The sequence below is a fragment of the Scyliorhinus torazame genome, chromosome 24, assembly GCF_047496885.1.
Source record: "Scyliorhinus torazame isolate Kashiwa2021f chromosome 24, sScyTor2.1, whole genome shotgun sequence".
Taxonomy (NCBI): domain Eukaryota; kingdom Metazoa; phylum Chordata; class Chondrichthyes; order Carcharhiniformes; family Scyliorhinidae; genus Scyliorhinus; species Scyliorhinus torazame.
Genome location: NC_092730.1, coordinates 52,917,946 through 52,937,392, shown reverse-complemented (window position 1 = coordinate 52,937,392; position 19,447 = coordinate 52,917,946). Strand labels below are relative to the sequence as shown.

The following is a 19,447-nucleotide window of genomic DNA, read 5'->3' as shown; positions in this document are numbered from 1 at the left end:
GGTGTAGGCCAAGATGGAGGCTCAGTTACAAAGGTTAAGACTGAGTATGTAATGAAAAAGGATGATCTACGACCCCAACAAGCGGCAGAAATGGTAGTTTACCAGCAGGAGCCCCAATATAGTGACTTTGGGTGGGTGGATCAGCGAAGAGGAGGATACCAAACCCACCCAAAGGGACCCTCACCCCCTTTTTATGGCCCACCGAACGAATCAACAGCTCTACAACCGCAGCCCCCTCTGAGGGGCCATTGGTCTACTGGAAGAAGAGGACGGGGCAGCCATGTCTTCTGTGCAATCAGCACTTAAATTACCATTATCCGACCACACGCAGCAATTGTCAGGGTTCCAAGGACAGGTGTGTGAGTATCCTATTTCTGAACCTGTGACAGTCACTTACGAGAATAAGTCTGCAGAGCATCAGGTTGTAGTGACTACTGGATTGGACTGTAATTTGTTGGCCCGAGATTTACTGTGTATCTTCCAGCTACAGCTAGAATGCGGAGATGAGGGGGTAACGGTTACATCATGGAGGATGAGACAACAGTGCTATATTTCTATCACCCCCCAGTGGTGGACGTTAGATGTTGAACAGTCACTGCATCACGTTACCCTGGCCTATGACAGAACTGGACGAAACAGGGAGTTGGAGGACAAATACCGGCCATTACTTGAGACCGAATGGCCAGTCAAGGTTACAGCCACAGTCACGGGAAAAGAAGGTACAGCCGATTTTGTTACAATATCACCACATTTATGGCCACAGTCAGCTTCGGTAAGCCCTCATATTACACGTCAGGTCCATGACCAGTACCATGCCAGGGATATGCGGCGAATGGTCAGGAGGGCAGTGGATCATTCGGATCCAACAGACTACGCACTTCAAGTCATGCCGGACGGCACTACCGTAAAATATTTTGAGGTCCCTGAAACGATTAACACTCAACTGCAGCATCACAGGGGACATGATGTGTTGGAATATGTCAATCCACAGGTCTGGGCGGAATACCCATCACAAGTGGGAAAGACAAATGTTAAATGTCACCTATTAAGGTGACGATTAAGGATCATGTAAAGCTACCTTCCATTCGGCAATACCCCCTGAAATCCCAAGCTGCTCCGTCTATAGATAAATTAATTCAAGAGCTGTTGCAACAGGGTATTTTGGTCCCTTGCCAATCAGAATGTAACACCCCCATACGTGCTGTGCCTAAACCAGCCAAACCAGACCAGTACTGATTAGTACAGGATTTATGTTCAATCAATGCCATCGCATAGCCGTTACATGCTCTCACCCTCCAACAGGATATTACGGTGTATAGCTCCCACTCGGTAATCGCACTACTGAGGCAACTGCAGACTCAGCATCATACCGCAGTTCGTCAGAATAGGTATGAGATATACCTTTTGAACAATCCACGTCTGACATTTAAATACTGTACCACTATCAATCCAGCCTGTTTTCTTAGTGGTCCCCCTGTCCATGAAGACACACCTGGCCACGACTGTTTAGCCTTGATTCAGGAAACTACCACAATAAGGGGCGATTTGAGTGACATTTCGTCAGAACAACCTGACATGATTATGTGTGGTCAAATATCCCACCGGGGTTTAGTTAATGACCTACTGCAGGCCCTCCTTCTGCCAGCGCAGATTTCCGTTATTAAATGCGCTGCCCACACGAATGGTACAACCCCAGTTGACGTTGGTAATGAACGAGCAGATCGTGCAGCGCGCACAGCTGCACAAATTCAGCAAGTGATGGTGCCTAAAATGTTAAGTCAGACTAAACGATCTACTATGAATGTGTCTGCTTCTGACAAGCCAATGCCAACCATCCAAGACGTCATAAGGTTACAGGAGGACGCTCCTGAGAGTGATAAACAAATGTGGAAACGGTTAGGTTGTACATATGATTCTGTTTCCTCTTTATGGACCACGCCTGCACATCAGACTTGTATGTCTGATGTGCTGGCTTTATGGGTCATCGAATGTGTACACTTTGCAACTCATTGTGGGGCTCGGGGGACTAGTGATTTGTTGCTGGACACTTGGTGGCACCCTAAAATGCAGGGGTTGGCCCAAAGTATCAGTAATCGGTGTTTGATTTGTCAGCAATATAACACCGGAAAAGGTATCCCTTGTGGGAAGGGGCAAACCCCGTTGCCCAGTGGTCCCTTTGAGACGCTCCAAATGGATTACATTGAGTTGGAAAGGTGTCAATGTTATAAATATGTTTTGGTCATTGTGGATGTGTTCAGCAGATGGGTTGAGGCGTATCCGACTATCTATAGTAAAGCTGCTACTGTGGTTAAAGTCTTGATGAGGGAAATCATTCCCCGGTACGGTATACCAGCTCAGTTAAGTTCTGATAATGGGCCTCATTTTATTGGACAAATTAACAAGGAGTTTTGCTCCCAGTTGGGCATACGCCAGCAGTTACACTGTGCTTACAGACCACAGGCAGCCGGGGTGGTTGAAAGACACAATCAGACCCTCAAAACTAAATTGGCTAAATTAAGAGCAGACACGGGACTGACATGGCTTAAGTTGCTCCCCGTTGCCCTCTTCCAGCTGCGGGTTACACCTGCGGGACCGGCCCGGCTCTCTCCCGCCGAGATTCTCTATGGCAGGCCTCTTAGAACTCCCTGGAGCCTGCAGGTTCCCAGACTGGTTCAGTTTCATCAGATGACTGAAGAAATGACCACCTATGTTCTGGCCCTTACGCAAGTGCTCAAGGAACTCCATGGCCAGGTCCGCGCGGCTCACCAGCCATTGCCCCAGTACCTAGCTCACTTTCAGTCCAGCCCGGTAGTTATGTCATGGTCAAAAATTGGACTAGGAAGGGGTCAGAGCCACGATGGGACGGGCCCTTCCAAGTTCTCCTTACCACACCCACAGCAGTTAAAGTGGAGGGGCGAAGTGCTTGGGTCGACCTACATCACTGTACATTGAGTCCATCTCCACTACTGTAAAAGGTCGGATACTAACCTGCCTCCCTTCTCCAGTGCTATTTTACAGGTGTGGAGCATGATGGAGTGGCTACGCATCGTCTGTCTGATATTTGGCCTCACTTCGCTTGGCGTGTTATTGGCGATGGACATGGAAAAGGGGAATATTATGTATCTGTGTAGCCCCAACCAATCTACAAGGTTACATCACCTCTGCAAAGGTGATGTTCTTCACTGCCCCCATATACGAGGACATGGTATCGACTCATGGAAGGTCATCAAAGTTAAGGAGAATGCGGGAGTCATGAAGCAGCTGCACCGGTCCCGGCGATGGGAAGGGAACATTATATGGACATTGCCTTGTTTTTGGAATACATGTAAATTCGATTTTGGATGTGTTAAGAGTGGTGCAAGAAAGGTAATATCAGGCTGTCAGAAGAGCGTAGGAAGAGGCTATGAGGAAGTGAAAGGGACTAGAGAGAGGATGGGGCGTATGAGAAGGGAAGTACAGCTAGAACGTAGGTTACCGGGAGATACACTTAAGTTAGTTAAAGGCCAAACTGAGGAAAACACGGGTAGTAAACCTTGGGAGCCCTCGGGGCAATAACCAAGGAATTGTCTCAGCTACGGTTGTTTGCAATGCAGAACCGGTATGCTCTTGACTATCTTCTGGCCCGTGAGGGTGGGGTATGCGCCATAGTACAGGGCAAGTGTATCATGGGAGTTCAGGACTTGACCGCTAACATCACTAAATTTATGGATCGCATACGGGATCACTTGGACGGGATGCAGGATCCTGGCTCTTGGGGTAACTGGGGATTTGGAGGATGGAAGGACTGGTTGATAAATATGGCCATGTATCTAGTGGTAGCTATCGGCTGCATCTTTGTGGGCCTGGCCATCCTTAAATGTGTGATGGTAGAATGCGGGGTGCACTGGATCAGATCACCACCCCAATCACCGGCCAAAAAAATTTAACTGTTAAAATCCATGAGGGTGAAGCAGATGAAGGGGGGCTAAGACAGGAATTGGAATTCCAATTCAGCGACGAATCTTTTTAGATGAGGAACCGTAGCTATAGATTGGATAGTTCGGTTATCATGGAATGATAAAAGGAGGGAATGACGAATGTGATATAAAATAGTTACTTTAGAGATACTAGTTAATGTAATGTAGAAATAAGCCACTTTGATTTTTGCAGTTAGGGACAAAGGAATTTGGGACCGCATGGAAAAAGCAGGAAGAGGTGTGTCTATAAGAGTGAGGATGCATTGATAGGGGCCAGAGAAAGGGATTGGAAGTGAGCCAATCAGAATGGATTAAACAGGTCAGGAGGGACCTAGGCTGACCTATGTCCGTCGAGTATGTGAAACTTGATACCATTTGAACTGATTTTGCAGAGATTCCTTTGTCTGTTAGTTCAGTCGTTTTCTGGAGTGTAAGAGGCAGGACGTCCTGTTACATTCTGTAAGATGATTAAGCTTGCAAGCTAAATAAATAACTTCTGTTTACGTGCGAATCCGTCTCAACTTTTATTGAGGCCAGACTGACAGAGAAAGAAATTTGGAGATCAACACCTCTACTACTACCTCTGGCAGCCCATTTCAGACACTCACTACCCTCTGAGTGAAGAAATTGCCCCTCTGGGCCCTTCTGAATCTCTCCCCTCTCAACTTAAACCTATGCCCTCTAGTTTTAGACTCGCCTACCTTTGGGAAAATATGTTGACTATCCACCTTATCTATGCCCCTCATTATTATTATTATTATTTTTGGTTGTGGTTATTAGAAAGGTTACTTTACTCCACTTAGAAAAGCCGGACCCGTGAGTGAAGCTACTGAATGGAAAGTAAACAGAATCTTCTCTGAAGACATGGTTTATACCGGTGGATAACCTGAAACACTAGTTTAACCCGAATAACACCCAGCTTCAGGATCCAGAGAGTGAGAATCCCTGTTCACCATTTAGAATATCTTCACCCTTTTCTGGTATAGAGGGAATTCTAAGAATAGTGATGAGGTTTTCAGATCGCTCAGACCTTAGACTCTCAATATATTCGTGTGAGGGACAGGTAGATCGGGAATTCGGTCCTCCTTCATTGGAGCAAACTGATCAATCATAGAATTTGCAGTGCAGAAGGAGGCCATTCGGCCCATCGAGTCTGCACCGGCTCTTGGAAAGAGCATCCTACCCAAGGTCAACACCTCCACCCTATCCCCATAACCCACTAACAACACCCAACAATAAGGGCAATTTTGGACTCTAAGGGCAATTTGTCATGGCCAATCCACCTAACCTGCACATCTTTGGACTGTGGGAGGAAACCGGAGCACCTGGAGGAAACCCACGCACACACGGGGAGGATGTCCAGCCTCCGCACAGACAGTGACCCAAGCTGATATCGAACCTGGGACCCTGTGAAGCAATTGTGCTATCCACAATGCTACCGTGCTGCCCCACGGTCTCAATGCAGCAATGAGAAGCTCCTTAACACCCAGAGGTTTTTAGAGGGATAGCACTCAGGTACAGGACTCTGGCTGGGGTTTCAAAATAGGCATAGCACATCTTGTTTGAAATTAAATGACTATAAAGGTAGAATTTAAGTCGATTTGTGCACGGAGCTCTTCTTCGACGCCAAGGCGTTAGGGTGGCTGAGCGGTCTAAGGTGCTGCGCTAAAGTTTGTAGTCTCCTCCGCATGTGTGGGTTCGATTCCCACTCCTGATAGTAACTTTTCCTCGACGAGGTTAAATCTCTGCAGCAAGATTTCCAACCCGAGGAAGATCCAATATCTTATATTCAATGTAAAAGCGTTGGGCTCAAGGACAGGAGATTCCTGCTTATATACGCACAGCAAGTCCCCACAGGCAAAAGCCCAGTTAATGACTCGATAATCTGCTTCAGTGACTCTGGTTGAGGAATTAATAGTGATCCCAGAGCTCCTGGGGACATTCGTCTACTCTTGTTGTAAAAAGTCTGGCTGGTTGGATGGATCACATCCGGCCGAGAGGGGAAGATGGGAACTTGGTTTCTAATGTGATTCATTGCTCGATAAAGCTTTATTTCCTTATTGGCCCCCTGTGAGGTATTACTGGATATCGTTATATATCTATATTGCCCCTCTGTTGGGCACTACTGGATAACGTTTTCAGTCCAGCTTTGAGAAAGGCCACCTGGACTCGAAACTTTAGCTCTTTTCTCTCCCTACAGATGCTGTCAGACCTGCTGAGATTTTACAGCATTTTCTCTGTGGTTCCCTATGTGTGAGCTTTACAATGTTGTAATGTGTAATGCTGTCTCCTTCAATCCTGGGACAAATGTCGGGATGAGACTACAAGAAAGATCCTAATAGGTATTTGCTGCAAAGCAAACAGGAACGTGCGTTATGTTTACTTTTGGTGTGAGGGAGAAAGTAAATAGCAGAGAATAGCCTCGATTCATCGACCTGTGGGCAATAGCCCAGCACGGTTCCGCTGCGGTACTCTGCTCCTTAAACCAGGAGCTACGACATTACTGCCCTGCGGTAGCCAGAAAACTATTCACTTCCTCATTTTTTCTTTCAATAAGAATACACGTTTGAGCACACTGATCCAGGTCAGCGTAGTTCAGATAATTTACTGTCGTGCTGAATGGCTGTTCTGTGAAGGTGATGTGATTTCTTCTGTGACGTTGTTCTGATGGGGAAGTGGAGAGAGACTGGAATCACTGTCATAGAAGGAAGTTCGAGGCGGCAGTTTCACCTCTCTGGGGACATTGCTCAACCTGTTACTGATTTAGAACATAGAACAGAGGACAATACAGCGCAGTACAAGGCCCTTCGGCCCACGATGTTGCACCGAAACAAAAGCCATCTAACCTACACTATGCCATTATCATCCATATGTTTATCCAATAAACTTTTAAATGCCCTCAATGTTGGCGAGTTCACTACTGTAGCAGGTAGGGCATTCCACGGCCTCACTACTCTTTGCGTAAAGAACCTACCTCTGACCTCTGTCCTATATCTATTACCCCTCAGTTTAAAGTTATGTCCCCTCGTGCCAGCCATATCCATCCGCGGGAGAAGGCTCTCACTGTCCACCCTATCCAACCCAATGATCATTTTGTATGCCTCTATTAAGTCTCCTCTTAACCTTCTTCTCTCCAACGAAAACAACCTCAAGTCCATCAGCCTTTCCTCATAAGATTTTCCCTCCATACCAGGCAACATCCTGGTAAATCTCCTCTGCACCCGCTCCAAAGCCTCCACGTCCTTCCTATAATGCGGTGACCAGAACTGTACGCAATACTCCAAATGCGGCCGTACCAGAGTTCTGTACAGCTGCAACATGACCTCCCGACTCCGGAACTCAATCCCTCTACCAATAAAGGCCAACACTCCATAGGCCTTCTTCACAACCCTATCAACCTGGGTGGCAACTTTCAGGGATCTATGTACATGGACACCTAGATCCCTCCGCTCATCCACACTTTCAAGGACTTTACCATTAGCCAAATATTCCGCATTCCTGTTATTCCTTCCAAAGTGAATCACCTCACACTTCTCTACATTAAACTCCATTTGCCACCTCTCAGCCCAGCTCTGCAGCTTATCTATATCCCTCTGTAACCTGCTACATCCTTCCACACTATCGACAACACCACCGACTTTAGTATCGCCTGCAAATTTACTCACCCACCCTTCTGCGCCTTCCTCTAGGTCATTGATAAAAATGACAAACAGCAACGGCCCCAGAACAGATCCTTGTGGTACTCCACTTGTGACTGTACTCCATTCTGAACATTTCCCATCAACCACCACCCTCTGTCTTCTTTCAGCTAGCCAATTTCTGATCCACATCTCTAAATCACCCTCAATCCCCAGCCTCCGTATTTTTTGCAATAGCCTACCGTGGGGAACCTTATCAAACGCTTTGCTGAAATCCATATACACCACATCAACAGCTCTACCCTCATCTACCTGTTCAGTCACCTTCTCAAAGAACTCAATAAGGTTTGTGAGGCATGACCTACCCTTCACAAAGCCATGCTTACTATCCCTGATCATATTATTCCTATCTAGATGATTCTAAATCTTGTCTCTTATAATCCCCTCCATTTCTTCAAACTTTGCCTCACAACCGACCCCGGAGATCACGGAAAGCTTTGTGATGATTCTAATATGCAGACGTTTTAAACGAAACTGTGAAACAACATAATGATTTAATCCACTCAATAACAATAGCTGAGATTGGCGCATTGTATGTGTGTGCCAGTTGTTTGCCACTGTCCGTTAAAATGTCTGCATAATCAGAATCAACACAAAGCTTTCAGTGACATTGTCATAGATCATAGAATTTACAGTGCAGAAGGAGGCCATTCGGCCCATCGAGTCTGCACCGGCTCTTGGAAAGAGCACCCTACCCAAGGGCAACACCTCCCCCCTATCCCCATAACCCAGTAACCCCACCCAACACTAAGTGCAATTTTGGACACTAAGGGCAATTTATCATGGCCAATCCACCTAACCTGCACATCTTTGGACTGTGGGAGGAAACCGGAGCACCCGGAGGAAACCCACGCACACACGGGGAGGATGTGCAGACTCTGCACAGACAGTGACCCAAGCCGGAATCGAACCTGGGACCCTGGAGCTGTGAAGCAATTGTGCTATCCACAATTCTACCGTGCTGCCCCATAAGTTTTTTCTGCGATGGCCGGGAATCGAACCCAGGTCAATTGCTTGGAAGGCAGCTATGCTCACCACTATACCACCACCGCTCACTAAACGAAAATCGCTTATTGTCACAAGTAGGCTTCAATGAAGTTGCTGTCAAAAGCCCCTAGTCGCCACATTCCGCCGCTTGTTCGGGGAGGCTGGAACGGGAATTGAATCGTGCTGCTGGCCTAACTTGATCTGCTTTAAAAGCCAGCGATTTAGCCCAGAGTGCTAAACCAGATACACACAACCAACATTGTCTGTGTGTGGAGGAGAGGATGTATTTCGGCGTTTGGGTGCAAATAAATCTTTAACTGTCAGTCTCTGGTGTGACATGTGAATATTGGATTACTTCTCATCTGCAGTCTCTGTTGCTGTGCGTGGCTGTGTTGTATCATTCTGTGAATCTCAGCCTGGTGCTCTCTGTGAATTTAAAGTTGCTTTATTTGGTGTACGATAAATTCAGAGTCACACGGCACTGTCAAACAATGTTTCAATCTCGTGTTCGTTTCGTCACGTGTGCTGCAGTGAGATATTCTCTTAAATAATGTCCATGGAGCTCCAAACGCCTCCCAATTTAAGTCAATGTCACCATCTCGATCGGACAGCTTTTTAAAATGGTGCTTTGCGAATCTTGCCCGGGATTTGAATCCGGGACATCCCGCAATTTAGAGAAATGAAATCTTCGAAGCGAGAGTCACACCCCGAGACCAACAATAGACTCGATGGTTGCATTTTACTCCATGCAAATTATCATTGCCTCCCAAAGGCTAACGCCCATATGTTCCCCACACAATTATAAATCAAAAATGTGAATGAACAATGTGACATTTATCTGTTTATTCTTGTGATGATCAGAAGCAGTGATGTCAGTTTGCACCACTCGACAAGTCGGCCTATGGTTGCACGTCGGCAATATCGTGGGTAATGTAATTCTGCGAGTCAGAGGGTTCAGTTGTCATTTTAGGAGAAATTCGAAGTCATCATGACTTCACCAGTGGCCTCATGGTTAAGGTGTGAGTGATATTAATCATGAAGTGATCAAATGAGTGTCTATTTCAGTCTTTCCACCCTGCGTTTTCATACTGCGGAGAAACATGTTGGACATGGTCTGGGCATGTTTCACACCGGTCCATTCCCAACATTCCCTCACCTGATGGCATGGGTTTTTCCTTCCAAACGTTGCGGCACACTTTAGTAATATTGATTCATTTTCAGTTATCAAGAATTGTTTTAGATATTTAATTTAGTTTATTAAAAAAAATGATAATTATCATACGGGAGAAATGTTTTCTTTCATTCCCCAAACAGCCAAATTGGGTGAAAACTGTCAATGAGAGGCAAAAGGAGAACCGTGGTCAGTGGTTTGTTTATGCAACTGAGTAAATATTCTGGATCAGAACCACTGTCACTGCGGGGGGGGGGGGGGGGGGGTCGAAACTGCACAGGGAAACCCGGTGCGACCTTGAGTGGAACACCTTACCTACTCGGCCGTCACCGTCTTTTTACCTGCCCACTTCTCAATATCCAAGGCCCCAAACACTCTTTCCATGTGAAACAGTAACACACTAGTTCTTTTTCAGTTTAATGCGCTGTATTTGCTCCTACATTTTGGTCTCATCTACTTCAGCACACCAAATTGCAGACTGGCTGCCCGCTTGGAGACATCTTAGATTAGACCGTAAGCCTGACTCCGAACTTCCTCCCACGTGTCATTTCAAATCTCCATTGCTCCCACTCTGACATTTCTGTCCTTGATCTGTTACTGTGTTCCCGTATGACTGCAATTGCATTCCTTCCCTTTTCAGTTGGTCGGCGGAGAGGTATTTGGAGATGTTACGAAAATGAATTGAAGATCTAAAGGCTCAGCCAACTGGAAACGTGACCGCCATTTGTGGAACATTGGAAAGTGTAAATGAGCCAGAGGACAGGGATGGATTCAGAAAGAGAAAGGGAAATGTCTGGGAATGGAACCGGAACTCCAATCTGGTAAGTGAGAAATCTCCCTCTGAACTATTAATGTTCACATAGCCGCTCATTCCATGTGTCCAGTCGGAAACCTGTCTGAAGCAACATGTAGTTTAACAGAGCGCCTGTGATAAACCTCCACTGACATGCGCTGTTCATTACAGCTGTGATAAACGTGTTGGTGTTAGCATTGAATGGTGAAGATTCACATCATCCTTGTTTGCAATTGTCTATCAGAAATAGTCTGGAAACTTGACTGAACAGTCGCTGATGTGTGTGCCCAGTCAGCAATCTGTCAGGTTAACAGCTTTCAAAGATTTTGTTTTTGTCCTGACTGCTTGTTATGTGAAGGTGATGAGTTTTCTTCTGTGACGTCATCCTGATGGGAAAGTGAAAAGTGACTGGAGTTACGGTTGTGGAAGGAATTTCGGGCAGCAGTTTCACTTCTCTGCGAACATTGATAAACATTCTACTGATTACTTCGTACTTTGCTTAATATTCGAACCCACAACCTTCGAATGTCTCAAGATGACTAGAAGGATAACGCGCTATCCGTTGCGCCACAGAACCACGCCTGCAGCAATTCCCCATCCCCATTTGGGAATGTCTGAAGTTGTCCAACAGGCAGTTCAAAAGTAATGTGGTCAGTGACTGCACCCGAGGAAGGAGCAGTGCTCAGAAAGCTGGTGATTTGAAACAAACCTATTGGACTTTAACCTGGTGTTGTAAAACTTTTTACTGTGCATTGTAAACGTACTTTATTGTCTGTAAATGTTTGGGCCGTCCTGTGGTGAAAAGAGCGACAAAAATTCAAGTCAAACTCCTTCTATAAATGTGGCCCCAGTCACTTTTCACTTTCCCATCAGAATGACGTCACAGAAGAAAACTCATCACCTTCTCGGAACACCCATTCAGGACAAAAATAAAATCTTTGAAAGCTGCTGACCAGAGTCAGTCTGCTCACTCCTCAAGCAGATTGCAAACTGGACAGATTCATCAGCGGGCAACTGTTCAGTCAACGTTCCAGACTGTTTCTGATAGGCAGTTCCCCATATGGGAATGTCTGAAGTTGTCCAACAGGCAGTTCAAAAGTTCGGTAATTTTGACAGTGATTACATTTTAAAAGTACTTTATTGTCTGTAAAAGTTTGGGACATCCTGCTGCTGTGCAAAGCGCGACAGAAATTCCAGTAGAACTCCGAAAGCACGCAGACAGATTGGTGCAATGGGAGGACACGTGGCAGACAAGCAATGAAGTGAGTCATTTTTGTAGGAATACCACAAGTAGACAATATAAAATAATGGGTATAATTCCAAAAGTGGGAGCAGGAACAGCGGGAAATGGGTGGACATGTGCATAAATTATTGAAGGTGACAGGTCAGTTTGTAAGAACCGTTAAGAGAGCAGACACCATCATCGGCTTTATTAATAGGGGCACAGAATACAAGAGCCAAGAGGTTATGTTGAACTTGTGTCAGGCCATAAGACAAAAGAGCAGAAGGAGGCCTTTCAGTCCATCGAGTTCCTCCGCCATTCAATAACACAGACATAGAATTTACAGTGCATAAGGAGGACATCCGGCTTATCGAGTCTGCACCGGCCCTTGGAAAGAGCACCCCACCAAAGCTAACACCGCCGCTGTATACCCGGAACCCAGCAACCCCACCCAACCTGCTGGTCTTTGGACTGTGCGTGGAAACCCACGCAGACACGAGGAGAATGTGCAGACAGTGACCCAAGCAGGGAATCGGACCTGGGACTATGGACCTGTGACGCGACAGTGCTAACCACCGTCCTATCAGTGAGATTGAGTGATCTGATGAGAAAATCTCAATTCCACTTTGCTGCATTACCCCCCTAACCCTTGATTCCCTGACTGATTAAAAATCAGTCTGTCGCCGCCTTGAACACACTTAACGACACAGCCTCAACAGCCACCTGCAGTAAAGACTTCTTCTGATACATTTATCTCTTAAATGGGCGACCACTAACTCGGAGATTGGCCCTGGCCGATGCCACAAGAGGTAACAGCCTCTCAGTATCCACTCTGTCAAGCCCCCAGAGTACTCGCACGCGCCATGTATCAACGAGGTCAGCTCCTTCATGAATTTGGAAATTGCATCAGTAAGAAAGGAGGGTAGTCAGCAGGATTCGATCCTGCGCGGTGAAAACACCAATGGAATAGTAGTCCATCGCCTTAACCACTCGGCCACGACCACACGCTCTGTCGCATCGAGATTACACTCACCGCTGTTGAAAACAATTCTCAAAAGTGACCTGTTGTATCATCCAATACCTGCAACAGCTCCGTTGAGGGCGTGCGTTCTTCTGCGATATGAACTCGAAGAGTTTACATTCTTCCATCAATTGTCGCATCCATTCTGCAATTTAGATTTGAGGAGATTTTTTTTTAAATCCCATCCGGATAGAACGAAATAAATTGATATGTGCAAGTAGAATACAGGCTGGGAATGCAATGAATAGTAGATGCAGAGGCAGTCAGTAAAGATGTGCGGAGACACAAAATCCTTACATTGCAGGCACCAGTGGGAAATCGGTGCAATGTGCAGATGGTGAGAAACGGTAGACTGTGGAGGAGCAAGGAGATTGGAGACATTTGGTACGGAGTCATTCGCTATCAGTGGAAATATCCGATAACTAGTTTATAGCTCTCAACTTCCAGGCTGCCATATCAGAGGAAACATCCATTCCTCCAGCTCAATGTCTGGGCAAATCTCTCGAATCTGCTGCTGAAATTAATGTACTGAATATACCTCTTCATTCACCTGAGGAAGGAGCAGCGCTCCGAAAGCTAGTGAATCGAAACAAACCTGTTGGACTTTAACCTGGTGTTGTAAGACTTCTTAGTGATCTCACCCCAGTCCAACGCCGGCATCACCACATCATGGCTGAAATTAATGGTCACATAGATTCCCTACCGGGCAGTTTGAGAGCATTCGGTCCATCAAGTCTGCACCAAACCTCCGACGCAGCACCACAGCTCGGCCCTGTCCATGCCCTACCCCCAAAGCTCTAACTAATGGAAAATAAGGGTCAATTAAACATGGCCCATCCACCCAACCTGCAGATCGTTGGACTGTGGGAGGAATCCGGTGCAGTACCGAGGTTCCACTGCCTGATCGCTTCCCATTCTAGTCATCCTTCAGCCTCTGATTTGAGCAATAAAGTAATATCCAGGCATTTTACTCATTAATTGTATGCAGGACACAGCTCCAGGCACAGCGTTTCTGTGGTCTTCTCACAGACAAGTCCACTCCTCACTTTCTGACTCACATCTTGCGGCAGTTTCTTCAAACCAGCTCCTCCATCCGCCCACCAGGGTCTCAGGTAGTTTAAGTGTTTCTCTGAAATTCGCAAGAAGAGGATGACAGTGTCTGTGAGAGCATAGAAGGGTTTAATCCACAGCCATATACAGACTGATAATGAAGGAATGATACACAGGCACACACACACATCCCGCCACGGCAGATGGTGAAATATGAAATCAATAAAAATATCTGGAATTAAAAGTCTGATGACCATGAACCGATTGTCCGAAAGCCCAACTGGTTAACGGATGTCCTTTAGGCAGAGAAATCTTACCTGGTCTGGCTGTACATGTGACTCCCGACCCACAGCAATGTCGTTTCCCCTTAGCTGCCTCCGGATGACTTACCAAGCCGCTCATTTCACAGCTATTTGTGAATGGCAGTAATTTCTGGCCAAGCCAGCGGCGCCCACATCCCATGAATGAATTTAAAAGATCGGGAATTCAAAACGAGAGATTGATGAATACAAAATTAATTCCAAACAAATTTACAGTCCGGAATCTGGCAGTCAAAACAAATCGCTTGGACATGCACGGTTCCACCGACACCATTAGCAAGTGATCCAACATTCACACAGCAGCGGGAAATGCAAAAACAGTCTGAATATTACACAGATATATTGAACCAGAGAATGACTGATACAGAGTGAATCATTTACACTCACACGAAGTATAATCCAGTCATGCTTTTACTAGAGTTTCACATGGGTGCCACTGCTTCGGCAACAGGTATGTCTTGTCGAAGAGAACAATCTTTGTCGCCTGGCTACCGTATAAGCAGTAACGACAGAAGCAACGTGCTCCTGAGCAGAATAGCGCAGCGGAGCGGACTGATCCCATGATCCAGAATTCAATGGATCGAAACTATCTTCTGCTATGCAACGGATCACCTGGATTTGGTAAATGTTTTTCAGACTCCCCTCAATCGACGAACAATCTCCAGAGTCGTTTTATTCGCAAATTGACACGAGCAGTAAGTGCTTCAAAACCACATCCGCCGAGGATTTCCCCTTTCTCTCAGCCCATTTCAGGCCATACTCAGAATTACATGGAACATAGAGTGCCGCAGGAGGCCACTCGGCTGATCGAGTCTGCACCCACCCACTCCCACCCTATCCCCGTAACCCAATAACCCGTCCTAACCTTTTTGGACACGAAGGTCAATTTATCATGGACAATCCATCTAACCTGCATGTCTTTGGACTGTGGGTGTAAACCGGAGCACCTGGACGAAACCAACGAAGACAGGGTGGGACATGCAGGCGCCGCACAGACAGTGACCCAGCGGGGAATCGAACCTGGGACCCTGGCGCTGTGAAGCCACAATGCTAGACACTTGTGCTACCGTGCACCCTTTTTTCTCAGCCCATTTCAGGCCATGCTGCGAATTACCTTCCCTTGTTCCCTCATACACCTTGATCATCAGAACAGCATAGAGAAAAAAAATCCAATTACCCTCCATTAAAAACAAGACAGAGAAGTGTATACATATTACTACAGTCTGTCTGATCTACAGGACACACTACAGTAATTCTCCATGCTTATCTGGACAGCAGCGTCCTCCCTGTGTCATGCATTGGAATGTATTGCTTGGGAGCGTGATCGAGGCAGATTGTAAATGTATCCGGATGAGCACTTAGCACGTCATAACTTTCAAGGCTATTGGCCAAGTGCTGGGAAATTGGATTCGGTCGCCAGGTCACGTGTTTTTCATGCGTCAGTGTGGATTCGATGAGCCAAAGAGCCTCTTCTGCATGTATAATTCTGTGATTCAGTGACATCGAGAAGAAGAAGAGGGCCAGCACAGCGGAAACAGCATCACTTTAAATACACAGTTAATAAGTATTTGACAGATATGATCGTTCCTCTCAATCACCGGTTTAAATTTGGACATAAATCTCCAAGTTCACCATGAGCTGTTCAGGTGAATTTTCGTATCTTGAGGTTTACATGAGAAATATATTGTATTAAATCATTCTGTGAGTGTTTCTGGTTGATGAACTGATGATGCTCAGAGTTCAAAGCGTTTACTCATTGATCCTAATAACAGTTAATCCAGTTTTAATTTTGACTTGTTCTCGGGCAGAGGGTGGTAACACATGTCCGTGAGCATCCACATTTATGGACGATGCCTCAAAACCCTTCACGGCTCACGGAGTGAAGAATATTAACGACATGGGAAATGACCAAGTTCGGCAGCTGGAGCTCTCCCTTGAATTTTCTGGGATCTGGGTGTCAGCGGATCATAAAAACTGAAAAAGCGTTGCAGGCGTTGGCCGGGCGGCTGAATGGATAAGGCGTCTGACTTCGATGAAGTTAGAAAGTTGCAAATTCAAGTCTTGCCGCGGTTGCTTTATACCGAAATCCAGTGCACCTTGCTGAAGTTTCCCCTCGTCAGCTCAAAGTTCCGCCTTTCCTTCCAAACATTGCAGGGCTTTTCTCAGAACGTATTTCCTTGTTATTTTGTGCATTCAATTCTCTTTACTCGTCGTACTTTTTTTGCCTCCTAACGAATCCACAATATATGTTTCACCCGGATAAAGTATTGATGCTGCCAACTAAAACAAAATGCTTTGTCTCAATCGATTTAATAAAATCCTGTGGAGGGAATTCCTTTCTCCTCAGGAATGAGCTGAATTACCTGTTTGTTTGTTCACGGGGGTGAAAGCTTATGTCACCGCTTATCATCGTTGTTGCTTTTTGATTGTTATTTCACATGCAGCTGTTATTTTTTAAATAGTTTTAAATCCTGCTCTCGTGGCAGCGGCCTGTGGAGCAGATGGCTGTGGCCCCAGCAGAATATTCAATCCCCAACTCATTGGTAAAGGTTTCACATACACATTTCTCCCTAAGATTTTCGAGATTGCCAAACATGGTTGTATTTTTTCATCTGTTCTTTGTCAAGTGAAACACGCGTCTGTTGAGTTTTATATTCTTCACCGGAAGGCAAATATTTTCTTGCTGTTTTTGAATTACTTCTGGGGTCCACTTTCTCCGCCTCCATTTGAAAAACAAACCATCCAAACTTCTGGCTGCCATCGGAACCCGCTAAATTTAGTAATGTGACAACTTGTATCTTTATTGACTTGTCAGAGACACCACAGTAAATACGCCACTCCTGCAAGAACTGCACCCAACTATACCCAATGTGGTGGTCAGACACAAGTGGATCATGCGGGGAAGTCCTTGTGCCGTACATCCCACTCCTGACACCATGTAGATCAGCTAATTTCTCAAAGACTGGCGACCAAGGACTTGTAAGAAACAACAATGCGCGGCAGGAGCACAGTGGTTAGCACTGTTGCTTCACAGCGCCAGGGTCCCGGATTTGATTCGCCGCTGGGTCACTGTCTGTGTGGAGTCTGCACGATCTCTCCGCGTTTGCGTGGGTTTCCTCCGGGTGCTCAGGTTCCCTCCCACAAGCCCCGAAAGATGTGCTTTTAGGTGAATTGGACATTCAGAATTGTCCGGAGTGTGGCGACTAGTGGTTATTCGCACTAACATTACAACAGTGTTAATGTAAGCATGCTTGTGACACTAAAGAAGGGGGCAGCACAGTGGTGCAGTGGGTTAGCTATGTTGCCTCATGGCGTTCGTGATGCCAGGTTCGGTCGCGGCTCTGGGATCCCGTCTGCGTGGAATTTGCAGGATCCCCGTGTTTGCGTGGGTTTCATCCCCACAAACTAAAGTGGTGCAGGGTAGGTGGATTGGCACGCTGAATTGCCCCTTAATATAAAAAAATAATAATTGGGTATTCTAAATTTAAAAAAAAGGAAAAGTGGCTGAAAACAAGTTGTGCGAAAAGGCAACGATGTATTCATAACCCGTTTGAATTGCAGCGAAAAAACATCAACATATTAATCATCTTTATCAGTGTCGTAATTCTGATTACGTGATGATGCTCTGAAAATCCCCTAGTCGTCACACTCCGGCGCCTGTTCGTGATAACTGAGAGGAATTGGGAATATCCAATTCGTCTAACAAGTACATCTTTTGGGAGGAAACCGAAGCAGCCAGAGGAACCACACGCAGACACAGGAGAACGTGCAGACCCGGCACAGTCAGGGAACCAAGCCAGGAATCGAGCCCAGGTCCCTGGCACTGTGCAGGGACAATGCAAATCAATGTGGTACAGTGCCGCCCAACATGGCTTTTAGCGGTTAACATGATTGTAAAACACCAATTAATCACTATTAAAGCCCCAGACATCTGCTTTCTGACTGAGCGAACCTGCTCATCCCGGTCTATCGGAAAATGTAAGACTCCCATTCCAGCCATATTGTTGCAAAACAATCTAATCTCTGATTTAATCCATTATCCCGGTTCATTGCTTGTGTATTCGTTCTCTAAATACAGAGGGGGTGACCAAGCCCGGTAAGAGATGGTAGTAGAGTTACGTCTGTCCGAACAATTGACACAGGTTCAGCTCCTGGCTATCGCAGTGGTGAATTATTTAATTAGATATCGCAGGTCAGGACAGAAAATGAGGGGACAGTCCTCAAATGAAATTCACAAAATATTCTCATCATCTAACTTCATCTATCCAGTTTCAATTTGTTTTCCGTGGAAACTTTAGTAAACAATAGTAAATAGTAAATAGAAACATGACTAAAAAGGTGGGTTAATCGGGTCAAAAAAACGACACAATCAAAGTTCAATTTACAAACTGTGTTATGGATACTCCTGGGGCCAGATGAATTAGCAGTTAAATTATTTACATAATAAACAATAATAAAAAATATATGATTGATGGTTCTATGGAGCAAGTGATACAGTGTAGGACTTGTATTTCGTGTTCTGCTGAGACGTTCTGACGTTATAGGTTCGAAATCCGCCAGACTCGCCTTTTTAAAATAAATTTAGAGTACCCAATTCATTTTTTCCAATTAAGGGGCAATCTAACCACTGCACCAGCGTGCTGCCCAGCGGAGTCGGCTTTTGGGTGGGACCAAAGCACAGTGGTTAGCACAGCTGCATCACAGAGCCAGGGATCCGGGTTCAATTCCAGCATTGGTTGACTGTGTGCGGTGTTTGCACGTGCTCCCCATGTCTGCGTGGGTGTTCTCTAAGTACCCTGGTTTACTCTCACAGTTCCCTCCGCTTACTCAATTCCTGAGATTGACTGGCCAGGATAAATTGCCTCAGGTGAGGTTCCAGGGGCAGGTTCGGGTTTTGGACCAAGGTACAGTGCTCATTCCGAGGGTCGGTGCCGATTCGAAGACCGTGTTACCCCGGAATTGAACGCGGGTCCCTGTCGCTGTGAGGCAGCAATGCTAACCCCTGTGCCACGCTGCCACCCAAGAACCGATAACGTCAGAATCCACTGGAGGGACTGTAGATTACTGAATAATGGTGAAATACACAGGATCAGGACAAGGTTCGGTCTAAGGCCGGAGTAACAATCCTATGTAAGGACACACAGAACATCGGAATTCAATTGCATAAATATATTTATTGCGGACTCGGCAGTTCTTCTGGCTGAGCGGGAGCCGTGCGACAAGGACACT

At 46.0% G+C, this 19,447-nt stretch overlaps 2 non-coding genes across 2 annotated transcripts; both read right to left on the bottom strand.

Moving 5' to 3' along the window:
- Positions 1-8,634: 8,634 nt before the first annotated feature.
- trnag-ucc (transfer RNA glycine (anticodon UCC)) lies at positions 8,635-8,706 on the bottom strand. The gene has a single exon. It is a non-coding gene; the product is annotated as a tRNA-Gly (tRNA).
- A 4,042-nt stretch (positions 8,707-12,748) lies between these two features.
- On the bottom strand, positions 12,749-12,831 carry trnas-acu (transfer RNA serine (anticodon ACU)). Its single transcript has one exon. It is a non-coding gene; the product is annotated as a tRNA-Ser (tRNA).
- Positions 12,832-19,447: the final 6,616 nt, after the last annotated feature.